The sequence below is a fragment of the Spodoptera frugiperda genome, chromosome 12, assembly GCF_023101765.2.
Source record: "Spodoptera frugiperda isolate SF20-4 chromosome 12, AGI-APGP_CSIRO_Sfru_2.0, whole genome shotgun sequence".
NCBI classification, from domain to species: Eukaryota; Metazoa; Arthropoda; class Insecta; order Lepidoptera; family Noctuidae; genus Spodoptera; species Spodoptera frugiperda.
The window spans coordinates 11,099,526-11,118,632 of NC_064223.1; the positions used below are offsets into that span (position 1 = coordinate 11,099,526).

Sequence of the window (19,107 nt, forward strand, 5' to 3'; positions counted from 1 at the left end):
AGTGTTTATAAAGATTCCAGTTTTGTAATCGATTGGGTAATTTGGCAAAGTTTTGTACATTTTACATCCTGTATTTATTTTTAATTTTTCTCTATCGACTAAAGTACTTGTAAATCCTAGATCCAAAAAAGATTAAAAGTAATTCCAGAATTGCTCAAATAAATCTAGCATCAAAAAACAAAAAAAATGGCATAAAGTAGCTCACGACAAATAGCTTCTGTAGATTGGTAAGGTTCCAACAACGATAGCATTTGGCAAGAGTGTACTATCCTGTTGTTATCTGAAGTAACTTCACTTTAATCTCCACGGAGTGTTTATTGACTTGGAGTCCAGTTAGCAGGCTTTTGTACTAGGCCAAGAAGTTGAAGAAACAAAAGTAAATGAGCTTGTGAAATGAGGTTTTTTAGTTTTAATTTAAAAGGTATAGTGTAGAGAGTAGAGTAGGCTGCTACTTTTCTGTGAATATTTTTTAATGTCAGTCTTTTTACACCCGAAGGGTAAGGCAGAGGTGCAGATTACAGTATGTACTGCCACTGTACAATATACACCTACTTTTCACTATTTATGTGTAGGTGAGCGTATTGCCAAATACTCGGCAGAATTCCAGACACCGTGCAACTACTGAGATATTTTCAAAAATCTGAAAAAATCCTAGTAAATAATTTGGTCGGGATAGAAATAAATATAATTGGTATTTGTCTTGTTTCGTATTTTATGGTACACGGAGAAAAATCACTATTAAACTTAAATACTTATCGGATTTATTATATCTATTTATCCGGTTAATTATTACCATGGTTTAGAATAATTTGCAGTGTTTTTGAGGTTAAGGTAATGATGCTCTGTTATGTAAAGGATACTTACTTATAAGGACAAAATTAAAATAGTTTTTATACTGTCAGCTCCTTTAGGAGATAGTTAATTAATAAATAAACGAGGTGAAGGGACAGTGTGTCGGTGTTTTTGCGATGCCAACTAATCTACGAAGGTCCGACAAAACCTTAATGTCGACTACTCAGAGTGCGGTGTGTGTATTCGATGCTATTTCAAACAACTGATCGTATATTTATCGATGAATAGTTTTGTGTAACATTATTCAATGAATTAATTATGTTTTATAGCTTACTTATATATAGCTATTTCACAATCCTATTAAATAAGTTTTAATTTATTGATATCGAATCCACAACGTAGTCATCTTTGAGACTTTGCCTAATATGTAACAATATTGGGCAGTCTTTAACTATTCCATTATTTCAAAGGCTTTGTGCCGTACTCAAGGTCATTAAGGGTCTATTAACCCAGCCCTTAGCTATTGTTTTCAGAAGAAAATCGTTACTAAGGTGAAGTTTAAGTAATAATTAAATGTCTCTGAGTACGATAGTTAGTATCTAATGTTCCTGCAGTAATAAGAATACAGTCTCATCCCGTAGAGTGCGGTTTTTGTTAGTTATTCACTTAAAGATATGGTTCAAGTCCATCGCTTTAATTATTATAATGAACACATTATTACTTAATAACAATACATTTAAAGATTTTCCTGTTCTGTTTTGTATGTTTTAGTTCTTATATGATCGATTATCGCTCTGATAAACCTGGACTGTAATGATTTAGGTTGTCTAGGAATGTTACGGACACGCACCGCAGTTGTTGCAATGTTGATTTCTAAAGTTTTCATATTAGTGCTAAGTTAAAACTGCATTTTATGACTTAACGACTGGGACTTATTTCAATCATTTTCCGTACACTGTCAGCCAAGATGACAAAAAATGTGTGGTTTAAATTAAGTGCGTGCTTTTCCACCAGAGATTTGCTATATAGCTATGATGCGAAGATGTAATAGTTAAGCTGTGAATCGATAGTAGGACAGCCATCCATAGCATACATCCATAGCACGTATCCGTTTCCACCAGTGCTAAGCTATGTGTGTGTATCAATGAATTTCGTTGGTAAAAGCCAAATGCAGCCACAGCAACGCAGCATAGCATATGTCTGGTAGGAGAACTCCATTACGATAGGTACATACATACTTTATCACAAAAGCAAGCATAAGCTTACATCTCATAAAACCCCGAACACACACGTATCTATCCATTACCATAATGATTATACACTGAACTTCTCAGCCATCACAAAATGCACACCAACACATATAAAGCGACTAAAATATTGCACAATTTATTCGAAAATTTATAGACAATGGGTCTCTGTCTTCGTTAAAATTCAACTAAGTGCGACGCCTTCGCTTTGCCTCCAGTTGTCTCCTAAAGATGAAAGCCTTTGAAAATTTCATCAGAAAGAGCCAAAGACTGCAGTAGCGACATCTACATTATATTATATTAAATGGAACTGCGATATAATTGTATAGTTTCGTTGAGAACTTTAATTGTCGTTTCTGAATTGTGTTTTTACTTTTTGTTTTGTTAAATGTGAAATATCGAATCTAGTTAAATCATTCTACCTAAACCTTCATGGGTGACAAACGTTTTCAGATCAGTTCTCATATATTTTCACCCCTTATATAAAATTAATCTCATAGTATCTACAATCATTGTCGCTGCGTATTCCAACGTAGTGTCAATATTTAACTATTTGCTAACACGGTCCATCTATTGCTATTCAGGAATAGTGTTTTAGGTTATTTCGGTAGATACCTACAATAACTGCCTCGTCCGTCGAGTGGACGCAGGTGTGACTACCGAGCTTGTGGTCTCGGGTTCGATTCCCGGGACGGGCAAAGAAATGTGTCCAGTATATAACAATAGGCTCACCCCGTATTACATGGGACTTATAACACAAATGGTGAACCCACGTTGTCTACATGTCGATAGAAAAACGAGAATTATTTATATTGCAGACTTCTTCGAACATAAATAACAGATCAACATCAGATCAAGTATAATGTAATTTAAATCCCAAGGCAATGCCTGTAAACTGCAAAGTTCTTGAAGAAGTTCCGTATGCAAAGTTATTATCAATATTTATGAACCAATCATGTGTTAACATTATAAACTTAGAGTGCAATTAAATTTGTTTTATATTACTTTATAACTAGGAACAAATTTTGAGTAGTATGCGTGATTTTAGGATTTTTAATTTCAACTACAGTTTTTACTGATGACTGCCTAATATTTCTTTCAATCAGACCGCTATTCAAGATGACTTTAATTACTAGAACCTACTATTACCACAACAATGATTAAACCCACCAAAACCATCCGTCTTGTTTTCTTTGTTATTTTATTTATTTTTTTTTTTGAGGCGAAATTCCATCCTTTCGCTTTTCCGGCTTGGGACAATCCATGTGTCTGACTCTTACTGATTAAAAACTACCCCGTTCCTACTCCTGCTCTTCGAGCTGGAACCCCGGTAACCGGCTAGATTATCCGTAGCTCTGTATCAGGCTTTAGCCCTGCTAGGCCACAACTGTGGTGATGTCCCATTCCACAGCTTCATATCGGGCATCGATATCGTATCAGGTACGTGTTCTGATGACTCTTTGAATCGCTTGCGGAACGTAACGCGCCCTAAAACCGAACATACTAAAATAACACACACTTCACCACCTTACCTCAGTTTCGCTCGAGTCAGCACGAAACAAACTCCTCTCTAATCGGATATGCCATCCTTGTTCCCAACCTCTATCAATCACATAACTATCTAACTATCATCCGCTTACATAAAAAAGATAAATCACAAATATTACTTAAAGTTTTCCAAGCTGAAAATGACGGAAGGCTCTCTTGGGTTGTGGATTCAATTTAAACTTCCCTTCCCCGACTATTATTTTAATGCCTCCATATTGCGGAATGTTTGTCCAATGTAAACTGTTGTTTTTTAGTGTTTCTAGTTTGGGATTTTTTTAATGTATTTTTGTTGGTGTGCTTTTAGTGTATTGTTGTTGGTGTTCAGTTTTGTTATTTGATTCAATGGTGAGATTGTATAACGTTTTTAATTTCAATTCTAATAAACTTATGAATTCACATAAGAGTGGGAAAACCATGTCTCGGCACGAATGGGCCGGCTTGAAAGCTCACGTTATTTTTTGTTGTTTGAGTGAGGTTACCGGAGGCCTTACGGGACCCTAACAACCCTTAAATTCCTAACTCCCAAAAGGCCGGCAACGCACTTGTAACGCCTTTGGGTGTCCATGGGCGGCAGCGACTACTTACCATTAGGTGATATGATGAAAAAAGGGTTTACATTTTTTGTATTGTTATTAATAGTCACAAAGAAAACATATTTATAACGTTTTCTTACTTGTCGCGAATTATTCTTCATCTCCAAGATAAATTGATTCTCTTTAAAAAATATTTAACTCATTCTCCCCGAACCATAAAAACAAAATTATTTTAATCTACTCCAGATTCTGTATCTCGATTTGCAAAACGCCCTTTAACTCAACCCCAGCGCATTCTGCGACCGTCCTATCATGAATAACAAACTAAATAATTCAATGTGAAACTGAGGAAGTTCGAATCAATGTTTACTTTCGAAGTTCTGTGGTCAAACTCGACGGCGCGACGAACTCGGTCGGAATCGGTTTATTTTTAAAACAACAATACATTAGGACATTGTAAAGGATTGTTTTTTTGTAAAAGCTCTAAAAGGATTGAATGTAGTTTTTTATTTTGTTTTCAAATCAAATCACTTTAATGCATGCATAGTGTATAGTGTGGTCTACAATTTTAATACGGTAATATGATTGTCCCAACTATGGGCCGATTTTGACAGAAAGATATTTTTTTATATGTAGGTAAATATTGTTTCCTACTACTATTTTCTCCTACACCATAGTTATGTTTATCTTTGAAAATTTTTATATAGGTATCACACCCCATAACCATAGTTATTCCATATGGGAATCTAACCTACCATACATAATGCAACGGCCACATAACATGTTCAATCACTATACTAAAGATGAATGAACTGATATGCTATGCAGTCAATCCAATTTAATAATGTAGCTTAAGTTATAACTTATCGTTCTAGTTCCATCAAATAAAAAAATATAAAATCGACTTTTTAATAGAATGATGTAGTAAAATGCCAATCACATTTATGTCTCCAATATTACCAAATCAATCATAAATCTACAGAAAAAAAGGTACTTAATCCAATAATCTTCAATCAAAAACCTAATAGACGAGAAAATTTGCAACTCAACCATTAGTTTATTAGCTGGAAACCAAAGTCAACACTTCACGTACTTTATAAGAGTAAAAAAGTGCTTTTAACAAGATTTCTGAGCAAATACAGAACACGGATTTATGGTTGGCATCGTTCCAATTCAAAAGATTGGTTTGCAAAAAACCAACATCTATCATCGATAACGCTGTACCGTGTCATCGAAGGATGGGGGCAGGGATGTATTTGGGTCGTATTTGGTATTTGCTTCTTTATTTTAAATAGTTTTTTTTAGTGACTAAAATTACCCCGTTCCTACTTTTGCTTTTCGCAAAAGTAGGAACGGGGTAATCCCTAGTGGGATTACCAGGTCCGTAGCCCTGGGTCAGGTTTTAAACCGTTAAAATGATATTTTTATTTTTGTATCCATAAAAAAAATCTATATTTTCTGTCTGAGTTTTTATTACAGATTCTTAAAACCTGCTGAATGAACTTGAAAGCTTGCGAGCATTTGTGGGTGGGAGTTAATTGGAATAAATAGTGATAGTCAGAAAAACACTCAACAATTTTTTTCTTCCTCAATCATAAATTACATGGATATTGTATACATAGCCAGTCAAAACTTTATTGCATTAAAAAATATTGCCTACGCTAAAAGCTTTTTTTAAGCAAAAATTGTATAATCTATTCATACAAAAATAGCTAAATAGGATTTAAATTCTAATTTCAAGGCAGTACATAGTAAGTTAAGATAATAAATATCAGATTTTATCACGTCCAACACAATGTTTTACCTACATTGTGATGAAAATGAAAATTGATGACTTTACATTATTTAGTCTAATGAGAAATAATAGCTAGATTACTAACAAAGCCTAAGAAATCCCAAGGTTGATTTCTTAATGGAAGATTTTATGTAGATTAGTTAGAGCATTATGGATAAATGGAAATACAATGAGAGGCATTTTTTCACATTTAAGGTACTTTTTAAAAGAATTGGATTGATAGCTGAGTTTCTCTAGATAGACACTTTTCTGCTTTAGTATATCATGATTTATATTTAGTCTTCTTTTGTGACGTTTTCTCTTAAATGTCGAATTAGTAAATGTGGATATTGAGCACGAAGCCGAGTCAAAGTTTAATTTTATTGTCAGATCGCGAGTCAGATCTTTTACGCACAATATAGGAAACTTAAGTGGAATAGTGATCTACTTTTATTATAATTGCCCCACATTTTGTTGAAAGTAAATATTCCGTGACTCCTCTTTTGTTGCGGGTATCCATGGGTGGCGTTGATCGCTTACCATCAAGTGACCCGTCAGCTCGTTTGCCCCATACTAAATTAAAAAAAAAATGATATATTTTTTCTCCAAATCCGTCTCTGTAGAACCGCACAAGACGTCGTCGCCGTCCTCGCTCACAAAAACACGGAAGAAAAGATATTTCATACGATTCTGCCTATTTAGGAAAATCCAATAAAATATTTTGCACGAATATTTTATTTACATTACGTACCGTATCGAAGTCGAATACGAGTATGTACCCAATATTTCGGTATTGCGTTGTGACATATTGAAAGTTATGTCGAAAAGACAAAAACTGTTATATGGCTATGGTAAGTGTTTGAATTACATTTACGTTTAGGTTTTAGTTTAAGCTAATCCGCATTGAGCAAGCGTGGTGATTAATGCTCAAACCTTCTTCGTGTGGAAAGAGGCCTTGTGTCAGCAGTATCATTGTGCTGTTTTAGTTTAAGTAAAAACAAGCACTTAGTCCTGTCTATTCTAAGACTATTCCTTCAAGAAATAGATAGTATACAGATGTAATTATAATTTCACGGTTTTGTAAATTTTGTAATCAAAATCTTGATAACTTTTAGTTTTTTCAGTCTTGATGTGTGTCACCCAAAAAACAAAAATCGTTGTGACCCAGAAGCTTAATACGCCCGTTTTTCATGTATGAAACCTACTAAAGGGTCTTGCTTTTAACAAAAGTAGCATAGCTACATAGCATATCTCTGGTGGAAAAGCAGCCTTACACAAACCAAAACAAGTAGAGTCAATGAATACCACATAAAATTATTGGACTTACTGAAATAGAATAGTATATTAAAGAACCATGTTATTATCCTTCTAGAAGAGAACTAAAAGGTTTAATTATTTCAGCAAATATAGAATTGTAGTGTCAGCAAGACCAACGGGGAAATGGACTCAGTTAAGCGATGTTTTTTTATAGGGCAAGATTTATTATGGCGTGCTATGAATGGCTTACTATTCTTGATATTGCATCAAGATATGATATGACATCGCATACTACCAAATCCAGCTTCTTCCTCGCGCAGCTACTTTGCGACGGCGCATTTTGGTAGCATATTTTTCTCGCACAGCTACATAGCTTAGTATCGGTCTAAACGGTCACATAGTTTCATAGCTTAGTTATTACATCTTCGTAATAAAAAAATTAAATAAAAATCTCTGGTGGAAAAGCACCCTTATTACTTCGCTGTGTAAGTTGAGATTGAAGCCATTTGCGAAATATTCGTTTGATTGAAGTTCTTGGTAGTGTAATTGATGAGTGGTTTCAATTTCGCTCGTGACATTTAATAGTTTTGTTCAGAAAATACCTATCGATAGTTGTTTATGAAAAAATATGGTAAATGTGAAACCAATTTTGTTTACAATATTTTTCATTTGTTACTAAACTAACAGAAAAAGTAAACTAAACTTTTGCAAGCTAAACTTACACAAAATATTATGGGCTAATTTTTGCTAGTGATTATACCCGCGTTTCCGTGCGATAAAAAGTTATCAAAATCCGGTCAGTAGTTTTAGCGTGATCGATAGGCAAACATCTAAACCTCCAAACAAAGAAATAAACGTTCACATATAGTTATAATGATAGTGAAACGGATATGAAAATTAAGTCATATATCAAACATCAACAAAAAAAAAGATCTCATTTAATTAACGAAATTAATTTACTAATTTCTATAAATCACAAAAAATAATCTAGCTACCTCAACTTAAACCTAAACTCCGAGACTTGGCAGAAAAACTTTTCAATTTTATTTTATTAATACGGAAAGTTGGAAATCTCATTTACTTTCGACACTTGTACGGTCCGGTGTGGGTGTGATTAATCGTGCGGGTACAGCCCTTGTGCGGGACGGGTCCGGCCGGGTCCGATCCGGGTGCGGACCGTGACGGACCGTGACGAGGTCGTGACGCACCTTGACTGAGGTCCGACGCCTGTTGTGGATATTGTAAGCATGTTCTGCGGTTTTCGTCACGTTTTACATTTATTTTTAGAATTTGTTTTTTTGGGTCTTGTTGTTACGGGATTTGTGTAAAGGATTTTGCGGGTAAGAATGTATCTGCAAAAAATATAAAGCTAAAAGAAAATTTGGTTTCAAAGTGCGATTTCCAAGCAGAAAGTCTAATTCCTTCGTAACATGAAACTAATAAAATATTTGTCCAAATGTGGACGTTGGTAGATTGTTTTACTTTTCAGGTCATCTAACACGTGATATATGAGTATTACACGGAGCCTATATCTTTGTCAAGAACAGAGATTCTATCAAGCCCTGACCATTATAAAGTAACTTAGAGGAAACTAATAGACTGTAGAGGGTTTGTTAATGATGACGTAGACATTATACAAATAAAAAAGCAAGATTCACGCACAAAACAAATGTCCAACAACATACACAACTTCATAAGCAGCTTACCACATCAGTAGTTACAAAAATAACATCCAATCTTTTATTAGTACAATAAAAGGAATGAGAACATTGAGTTTCCTGGCTAAACACTGTCACTGCCAGTTGCCATGCCGGTATAATATTGCCATAAACTATGGCAGATTATAGCAATATAATATTGCCATAAAGTATGGCGGATTATAGTAATATTATTAGTGCTATAAACATACATATATGGAACTTCTGACTGCCTTTATTATGTAGCAACGTATTTTCGTGTACAAATAAAGAATGATGTTCGGTTTTTTATTGGTTTCAATCACGTAGTAAAGGTTTCATGTTTATTGTGTTTCACGGACTTTGAGCTGTTTTTATGTTGTCTTTTAGTTTAGTCTTAAGGTACAAGTATATCAGCCTGTCTTGGTTTTATATTCATGCGATTTTAATGATAAGTTATAAGTTAAATAAGGTCTTAATATTTGCTTCTTAAAAACGAAAATGTTATTATTATGTTTTTTTTTGGGGAGATAATTATCCAATGACTTCTCCCGCGGAGAGAAGGAGTATCATACTCCTACTGACTAAAAACCACTATGGTCCTACTCCTGCTTTGCGGCAGTCCCCAGCTCCGGGGGTCTTCGGTTCGGGTATATTCCATATCTATTAACATTTTCTTTTTACCTAGAACCGTTATACCAACTAGAAATAATTTTTACTCAGTATTAAAAAACTCATCAAACATGTCTACTATTACTTTGACTAGTAAACAATCCTTCTCGGATCAATTTAATCAAAACCACCACCAAGCTACACTGACCTTCGCAACAAAAGGGGAAACAATACGATTTAATAGTGATGTAACCATTGACCACAACAAACAAGTTCCTTCGACGCAGTGACTGTGACGTCGTTTGGCCGGCCTAGTGCAGTGTTTCTCAAAGATTTTTCTGCTATGAGCTGGTAATTTTTATACAGCTTCTGGCTCTTCTTTATTCAAACTGGATAGATTTGCTACCATGGAAATATATTTGTGTATAAGTGTGAAAACTCAAGTTAGGCTTAAGGATATATCACACTTTAACGGCACCGTCCCAACCCAGCAATAAACTTGTAATTTAAAAAGTCTGTAAGCGCGCCGTCCACGCGCTGGCAGCGTGCTTGCAGCCCTTTTTGTATTATATTCACAACAAAAACGCCGTGCTCGTGCCGTGCCGTCTCTGTTTATGTGTTCGATGGACCATAATTCCATTTCCTTCTACCCCAGACTCTCAAATGTAGAAAAAATCGGCGACACTTCTATGACCTCTAATTTACCGCCCTATCCTGTGAAACTACTTACTTTACTAACTACTACTATTTACCGTATACTTTAGTATTTTCTTAGTGAAATGCATCAACCAATTTTCTGGAACACTTTTTTCACAAGACTTTTCCTTCGTTTTCCGATTTGGGAACCCCTGGCCTAGTGCATTGGTTTGAAAAATTGGATGGTTCGGTTACTACCACCCGTCAGTTGCCGGCTATCTCTGTTACACAACCGAAGATTTCTGTCTGTGACATTAACATTTAGATGCCTTTACGTTACTTGTTGATGATTTTGTATTGCTGTGGAATATTTTAAAGGTTTTTTATGCATTCCATGTTTTATTTTTTGTGAAACGGTTATTTGATTCGCATTGTATGTTGACTGTAGAAAAATAAAATGTACATTTTTAAACTGCATGTCATCATTTTCTCCTTAATGTAACCCCCATTTTTCTATGTTGCCTTAGTCATTTAAACTTTTTTCATTGTGAGGAAGATGATGTTTACAACCAATATTTTGCTTATTTATTAAGTAATAGAAGAACTAAATACAACATTAAAAAAACTATCACAAAACATTACTTAAAATATCAGTTCGCATTGAAAATTTAAATACTCCATTATTCTTAGCCGCGCAACGAAAAGGCACAGAATTTCGAATGGACATGAATAACTTTGGGTACCGTTTTCCTTTGTAAGTGCACTACACCGGGGCGCATGTGAAGCTAACATTTGATAAAATTTTCATAAAAGAAAAGCGAAGCTTCAAAGACGAGCGGAAAATACCACCAACTCTCGAAAATACTCTTTTATTTTTGTGTTTTGCGTGTTACAGAGTTTATGCACGAAGGATAGGGTAGGTTTGAATAATCTTTGCGTACCTACATTTAGATCGTTTTTTTTTTTAACTTTTTGGAGTCTCTATTAAGTACGTACCTATAACCTCTTAGGGGTAGACAAAAGTATATTCTTACTTATAGAAAATTCAATGTTCGTCAGTAAAAATCAGTACTACGAGAACTGATGAAAATGTAGTGTTTCCAAATACATTCGACTCTCGTTAATTTGAAACTGAAGGGACTCTTAAAATATTTCTAATTACCGAACAGGTATTCGGAATATCAAATACTCCGAAATTAAAATTTATTTCAAATGTCGATTCTGACCTCTGCAAATTCTGAGATATTTCTTTCTTTTTCTCCCTTTAACTTTAAACTGTCGAGAGTTTGATGCCGATAAGTTAGAATTAACGAGTCATTTGGTTACGTAGAATTGATTTTTTCGTTCGAATTACCAAGAGAATGCGAAATATATAGAGATTTTAGGGTACCTACGGATAACTTCAAGTTATGGAGAGGTTTGAATTAAAGAGAGTCGACTGAACTGAAGGTTTGTAAATCAATCAAAACCTCACTTTCAAACTAATCCGAGATTTTATTGCCTAAAGCATTACATACACATACAAATCAATTCTTTTTTAACGAAAATTTCGTATAATAAGTAATTTGGCTAAGTCAATCTGAGTCAGAATATTGAACCATAACTCCCTGTTCTAGTAAAAAAAAACCCTAAGATTTTTAGTCAGGCCTTTTCTTAAACAAACTTCTTTCTTCTAGAAACCCAATAATTCTCTGACAGTCAATGCTAAATGGATCCTGTCTGCACAGCCAGTAGGCTTTCCCAATAATCTGATTAGCCTTCATCAAGTAAGCTTACTACATCGATTTTGGCTTTATTTTCTGTGGCCAGTCTTAATCTTTTACCTTTTCTTCATATTAACGAAGTATTAGCTTGGTTCGGATTATTAATAGACGATTGAATTATCCTTATAATATGGAAGTGATTTGTCTGATATTATAAGCCATGCCTCAACCAACATAACTGGTTCGGAAGATTTTGGATAAACAAAATATACAAAAAGATAATTTGACTAGCGGGACTCGAACCCTACAATCGCTGATTCACCATATTGGGTGCTTTAGACAACCCGATAACGTCGGTCACCGGTGACTCCTATTTTTTTTTTGACAGGTTTCATTCAATGTCTTCTCCCGCCTTGAATGAGGCGAGAGGGAGTGTCATACTCTTACTGACTAAACGAAACGGGGAAAATGGGGAACCACCAGGTTTTCGAGCCAGAACCCCGGTAACCCCCGCTAGGTTATCCGCAGCTCCGGATCATCACATCACACATTCGTGCTGGGCCCCATCTGTGGCGGTCTCACATAGCGTTGTCGTGTTAAGCTAACTGAGCTATCATGATTCTAAGTTTAGCTATATATCTTAGAAACTTATCACCAACATCAATAATAATACTATTAGAAAATAAACAAGGTCAGTAAATTATAAGAAGCCTTTATTGTATGAAGGTAGCATACAAAACACATATAGCAAGTAAGAATCAACCGTTACATTTTCATTTTTACAATACCAAAATATCAACAAATCAGTTCCGTTAATTTTAATTTTAGAATACAATAAAATACAGTAAAATATTTAGAAAAATAAACCAAAAGTCAGGAAATAATGTTTTACGACATTATTTCTGACTACCTGTACACCAGTGTTGCTTCGGCGACGACGCGTGGTCAAGTGAACGTCCTCAGTGGTGTGTCAAAATGGCTGCCATGGCGCTCCCCACCTAACATCTGATGACGTTTCTTTTTAAGTGCGTCATAACCGGAAGTATCAAAATAAGTGCGACAACATCCGGCTATCCTGCTCACGCGTTCGTCCTCGAACAGCGTTTTGGTCCAATGTGGAAGCTGGAAACATTAAATAACAATAATTAGTTTAACTGCATAGTTAACTGTAGACATATTATGTGACCCAGTTTAAACTTTGGACTGCACATAAGGTGTTCGAACATCAGAGCATGCTATGCCATCGACGGTTAACATGCTCCTGCTATACGTGGTTTAAACTAGATCAATGTTCACTCAGTATCAATCTAGTCGTGTATCACCACTGAATCTGCAACAGCGTTCACAATGGATGCCTGTTGGTTTACAAGATCGAACACCCTATAAACATCCTCAATGTTTCAAGCGAATGCATTGGACCACAACTAATAACGGCTCAAGATAACAACAATAACTTAATCATTTAAAGTCTGAATAATTGTTACTACATAAGAATACAAACAAAAGCTAAATATATAAATAGTTCAATAACTTTACCTGTGAGGTGAAATTTTACCTATATCTCTTCGACAACATCCGGTGTCTCAGTAACGCGGATCCAGGGCTTCATATTCTCGACGCAGGCAATACCATCGTACTTTTTGGAAGATCTTTCAGCTCCTCTCATGTCCGCCACTTGGTATCTATCATTCCCCAAGACATTTGTGACTTGAAAGGGCCCTTTGTACAGAGGTAACAGCTTAGTGCTTTGTCCATCATTCGTGTGACTTGGAATTTTGAGAACCACTAAGTCTCCAACCTTGTAGATGTGGGCCTCTTTTCTTTTAGAATCGAAGGACGCTTTTTGGCGTTCTGCATTAGCCTTTATGTGTGCGTCGACTTCATTTCTTAACGCAGTCACGTCGATAGAATGCTCATTATTATCATCAGTGATTGCGTCATTATCCATCCGAATTCTGAACCCGAAAAACACCTCACTTGGTACGGCAGATGTGGTTTTGTTAATTGTGCTATTAATACCTTGTTGTATACTAGTTATGTGCTGATCCCACTTATTGTTATCAGTATCAGCACTCATGCTACGTAATGCTTCTAAAATTGTTTGATTATAGCGCTCGACTTGGCCATTTGAACGTGGAACAGCAGTGGCAATGATATGAAGTCTAATGTTTCTATTGTCGCAATAACTAGTGAACAACTTGGATGTGAACGCACTACCTGCATCACAGATTAAGCGCTTTGGATTTCCAAATACCTTAAATATCTTATTTAATTCATTCGTGACGAGTTTGCTTTTTGTGTTCTTTACAGCCGAAATAAAAACGAATTTAGTAAAAGAGTCAACTATCACTAACAGATAACTATTTTGCTGGGCAGTTTTAACAAAGGGACCAAGGTGGTCGATGTGAAGTGTGTGGAACGGCCTAGCGTATTTCGGGATTGGGTACAACCTCCCTGGTTTTTTACCGTGAATGTTTTTGAAATAAATACAATTCAGGCAGTTTTTAATATATTTTGAAACGGTTTTCTTTAACCGAGGGAACCAATATTTTGATTTGATTCTTTCGATAGTTTTGTCTACTGCAAAATGCCCTACATCATCATGGTTAGCACGAATTACGTACCATATACATTTTGTTGGTACTAACCAACGCCTGCCAAATTCCGTTCTACGATAAACTTTGTTTCCTAATAGTTCATACGTATTAAATATATCTTTATTAGACTCGGCCTCACCTGACTGCAATATTTCTCTAATGTTATTTATTTTAGAGTCTTGTAACTGTACTGCTAGCAACCAATCGCCCTCAGTAATTGTATTAATGCTTTCTACCTCATTAGATGTATTACTGGTATTCCTAACAATAGGGTTTCTACTCAATGCGTCAACGTGTTGCATCTGTGACCCGGCCCTGTGAACTATTTCAAAGGTGAAATCCTGTGTAAATAATACCCATCGACTTATTCGTGGAACTATTTCCTTTTTATTTAATGCATGTCGTACTGCATTGCAATCCGTTGTAATTTTAAAATTTACTCCTAATAAATAGTGCCTAAATTTTTGTAAAGCAGAAACAATTGCTAATAGCTCTAGTTCGAAAGAATGGTATTTCTTTTCGTCATCACTAGTCTGACGGCTATAAAAATACACAGGTCTTTCACCACTAGCAGTTAGCTGTGTCAAAATACACCCTATACCATCGCGACTGGCATCAGTATATAAATTTATGGGTAATTTGGGATCAAAGACGCTGAGCACTGCATTTTCAATCAATGCAACTTTCACTTGTGCTACAGCCTGATCTTGTTGTGGACCCCATTGCCAGACTGCTCCCTTTTTCAGTAAACTAGTCAATGGTTTGCAGAGAAGTGCACAGTTTTTAATGAATTTTCTAAAATAATTGATCAAACCTAAAAATTGTCTTAACTGATGAATCGACTTTGGACACGGGTATTTTGAGATGGCTTCTAATTTTCGGCAGCTAGGACTAATACCTTTTTCGGATATATCATAACCTAAAAAGGTAATTTGGTCTTTGAAAAAGGAGCATTTATCTAAATTTATAGTTAAACCGTTTTCGACAAAAATATCTAAAACATTCTCTAAACAAATTATATTTTCTTCTATAGTTTTCGTAGCAATAAGAATGTCATCCATGTAACATATTACCCTTCCAAAACGTAGATTGCCCAAAACTGTATTCATTAGTCTCTGGAAAACAGCTGGCCCATTACATAAGCCAAAAGGCATTCTCAAAAATTCGAAATGGCCATCACTCGTAATGAACGCAGTTTTGTGCACGTCTTCAGACTTAATACTGATTTGATGATAGCCACTTTTGAGATCCAAAGAAGTATAGAATTTACACCCCTGCAATCTATCAATGAGGTCCTCAATCATAGGCATTGGGTATTTTTCTTTAACCGTGATTTTATTTAACTGCCTATAATCTATGCATAGTCTTTTAGCCCCAGATGCTTTGTCGACCAAAAGAGCTGGGCTAGCATAAGCAGAATTACTATTTTGAATAATCCCATTTTTCATAAGATCATCTATCAATTCACGTGTGATAGCCCTTTCCGACTCAGACATCCTATACGGCCGTTGGTAAACAGGTTTATTAGACGTTAATTGTATATCTAATTCTACACAGGAAGTTTTTCCTAAACTTGATAAATCTTGAGAAAAAGATTGAGGGTATTTTGAAAGTATATTATTTAACGTTGATTGGTACTCACGGGGTACATTATTAGCAAACTCAATATTGCACACACTCAATGATTGGACAGATTGAAAAGTTAAGGTTTCTCCTATACGAACATACATTATATTTTTATCTTCAGTAAAAATTCTGCCTATCAGAATGTCACAGCCGGACAGAACGTCAATAATGTATAACGTGATAATTAATTCCACGGAATCGACTTTAAGATTAGCTGAGACCGCATTAGTTACCGTGGCAGAAAAATCATTAGTAAATCCGACTAAAGTAATAGAATTATTCAAAGGAAAAGGTTGTAACTTAAATTGGTTTGCTAACGCTGATGTAATTAAAGAGCAATCACTACCCATATCAAAAAATGCAGTACATTCCTCATTATTTATTAAAACGGTTTTGTAAAATTTTTGTTTCATTTTTGGATCGGATATCATTTTCACTTCAACATTTTTCTCGACTTTAGTCTTCGACTTTGCGTGGCAGGCTGCCTCTAAATGGCCTAACTTCTTGCAGAAGGTACATCTTACATCATCTTTGACGGTACAATTATTCCTTCTATGACCTACCTCCCCACATCGGTAGCAAGTATGATTTGGCGCACTGTTATTATTCATAGAAGGTTCAACTTTAACGTCAGATTTATTTGATGCATTTTGTTGCCCGGGTTGTAACGATCGAGAAAGATGTTTTGGTGGTAACGCGTTCTTAGAAGGGACTTCATTACTAGGTAAATAAATTTTGCCGTGAAGAAATGAGGCCAAATCATCGCAATACCTAAAATTGCCAGCTTCGGCGGCTATACTAATATTTTTATCGCCTATTGAGCCTACTATTATCGATATTACATCGCGTTCTCGAAAACCTAACTGCAAGCGATCTATTTTCGATTTTTGTTTAAAATAGAAATCGTATAACGACTGATTAGCTGAAGGTTTCGTATCAATTAGTTCTTTAAGAGATCTAAACATATCACTTCTCACTTGAAACGTATCTGACAACGTATTGCGCCATTGCTTCCACTTCCACGTGGTCCACCTAGTTTCATTTTTTTGTAAAGCGTCAAGCCAAGTTTTTGCAGTATTACGTAATTTTTGAAGCGCCTGATACTTAATCATATTATCGGACCATCCAAACGCACGTGAATTTGCCTCAACCACATTAATCCACATATCTACGCTATCTACAAGTGGGTCGAATTCGGGAATCACTGACGATAATACAGCACTTTGACTCACGGTTTGCGAATCCTTGCGGCGGCGTCGCTTCTTGCGCCTCTGGTCACTGGCACTGCTACTGCTGCTCGAGCTGGAGGTAGATGAACTTGAACTCGTTGAGGTCGTTCTTCTTGATCTTCGTTTGCGATCGCGCGGCATGTTTGCGAGCGTAATATGTACGGTATCCCACTTCTGATATTAGAAAATAAACAAGGTCAGTAAATTATAAGAAGCCTTTATTGTATGAAGGTAGCATACAAAACACATATAGCAAGTAAGAATCAACCGTTACATTTTCATTTTTACAATACCAAAATATCAACAAATCAGTTCCGTTAATTTTAATTTTAGAATACAATAAAATACAGTAAAATATTTAGAAAAATAAACCAAAAGTCAGGAAATAATGTTTTACAACATTATTTCTGACTACCTGTACACCAGTGTTGCTTCGGCGACGACGCGTGGTCAAGTGAACGTCCTCAGTGGTGTGTCAAAATGGCTGCCATGGCGCTCCCCACCTAACATCTGATGACGTTTCTTTTTAAGTGCGTCATAACCGGAAGTATCAAAATAAGTGCGACAACAATACCACGACATAAACAAACTGTGTTTACGTATTGATTAAATAAATAAAACAAAAGCACTACGATCCAATCGTTTTATTACTTTTAACGATAAAATCATAATTATTGACACCATTTTTTTAAACATTGCCATAAATTTATCTTTTATTTACATTTATTATTATTATTACTTCCATTTAACATTTTATAATAGTTAATTATTTTAATAGTAGTTTTTGTATTTACATTTTCATTTATTTGCGTGAAACGACTAGATTTGTTCCGAATCTATCTAACTTACTCCAGTTATTATTTAAAAAAATACAAAAATTAACCGTAGGTAGGTAGAGCAGAGTCGCATTTTCAAGGACTCCTAAATATTTTAGACATTTTTCTCTATACTTATAATAAACTTAATCTGAAAATACTTTATTACTGTGTTTTGAGTTGCCTACAAATTTTTGAACTCACAAAAAGGAACTTTACACTAATAGAAATACAGTACATAGTACTTCATCGGACTGTAGACAGTTCGAAAAATTGTAGCCAACTCAAAATATAATTAATGCAACACTATTTATTGGAAAAACTAAATGGATGTGACTTATGTAAAGAACAATATTTGTCATTGAAGTTTAAACCATGACACATTGTAATAAAGTATACTTTAGACTTACTTAACATCACATTGAATTACAGTAGTAGATTTTCTAAGACTATAAACACAGGACTAGGAAAAGCTTGGCATTTAATGCAAACTTAATCGACTGTAAACAATATTTATTATATTTAATTTAATTTAAATAAGTAATGTAATTTATACAACAGTGATCAAACTAGGGATTTATTTATTTTGTCAGTAACTCTGCAATGAGATTTACAAGAAATAAATATAGTTTTTTTTTATGACAAACACATCTTATTTTAGGCCTCAAATTATCCCCACGCCTGCATGGTCATCATCATAATAAAATTATATACCTAAACCTTCTACAGGAATCATTACATCTATTAGTAGAAATCGCACTTTATATCGCTCAGCACTTTCTGAGAGTATTGCAGTGATATAGACAGACAGATGCGAGGAGACTCTTTTTATTTTGTAATATTTTTGTTTACATTGATAAATTAAATGAAACTCAGTGCTACATACATTATATTAAATATAATTAAACTTTTTGTCTTAATAAAAAAAAATTACTCATTAATCTGTTTGACAAATATAATGTCGTTAAACCTGTTTCTTATGCACGAGGACGCAGTTTTGAAACCTACCAACGGCAAGTACCACTCTGACTTCTTCCGAGTTATATGTACTTTCTAAGATTA

At 35.0% G+C, this 19,107-nt stretch overlaps 1 protein-coding gene across 3 annotated transcripts in view; it reads left to right on the forward strand.

Moving 5' to 3' along the window:
• The window catches only part of LOC118262919 (uncharacterized), a 401,080-nt gene that overhangs the window by 206,678 nt on the left and 175,295 nt on the right, over positions 1 to 19,107 (forward strand). The window lies entirely within an intron of this gene.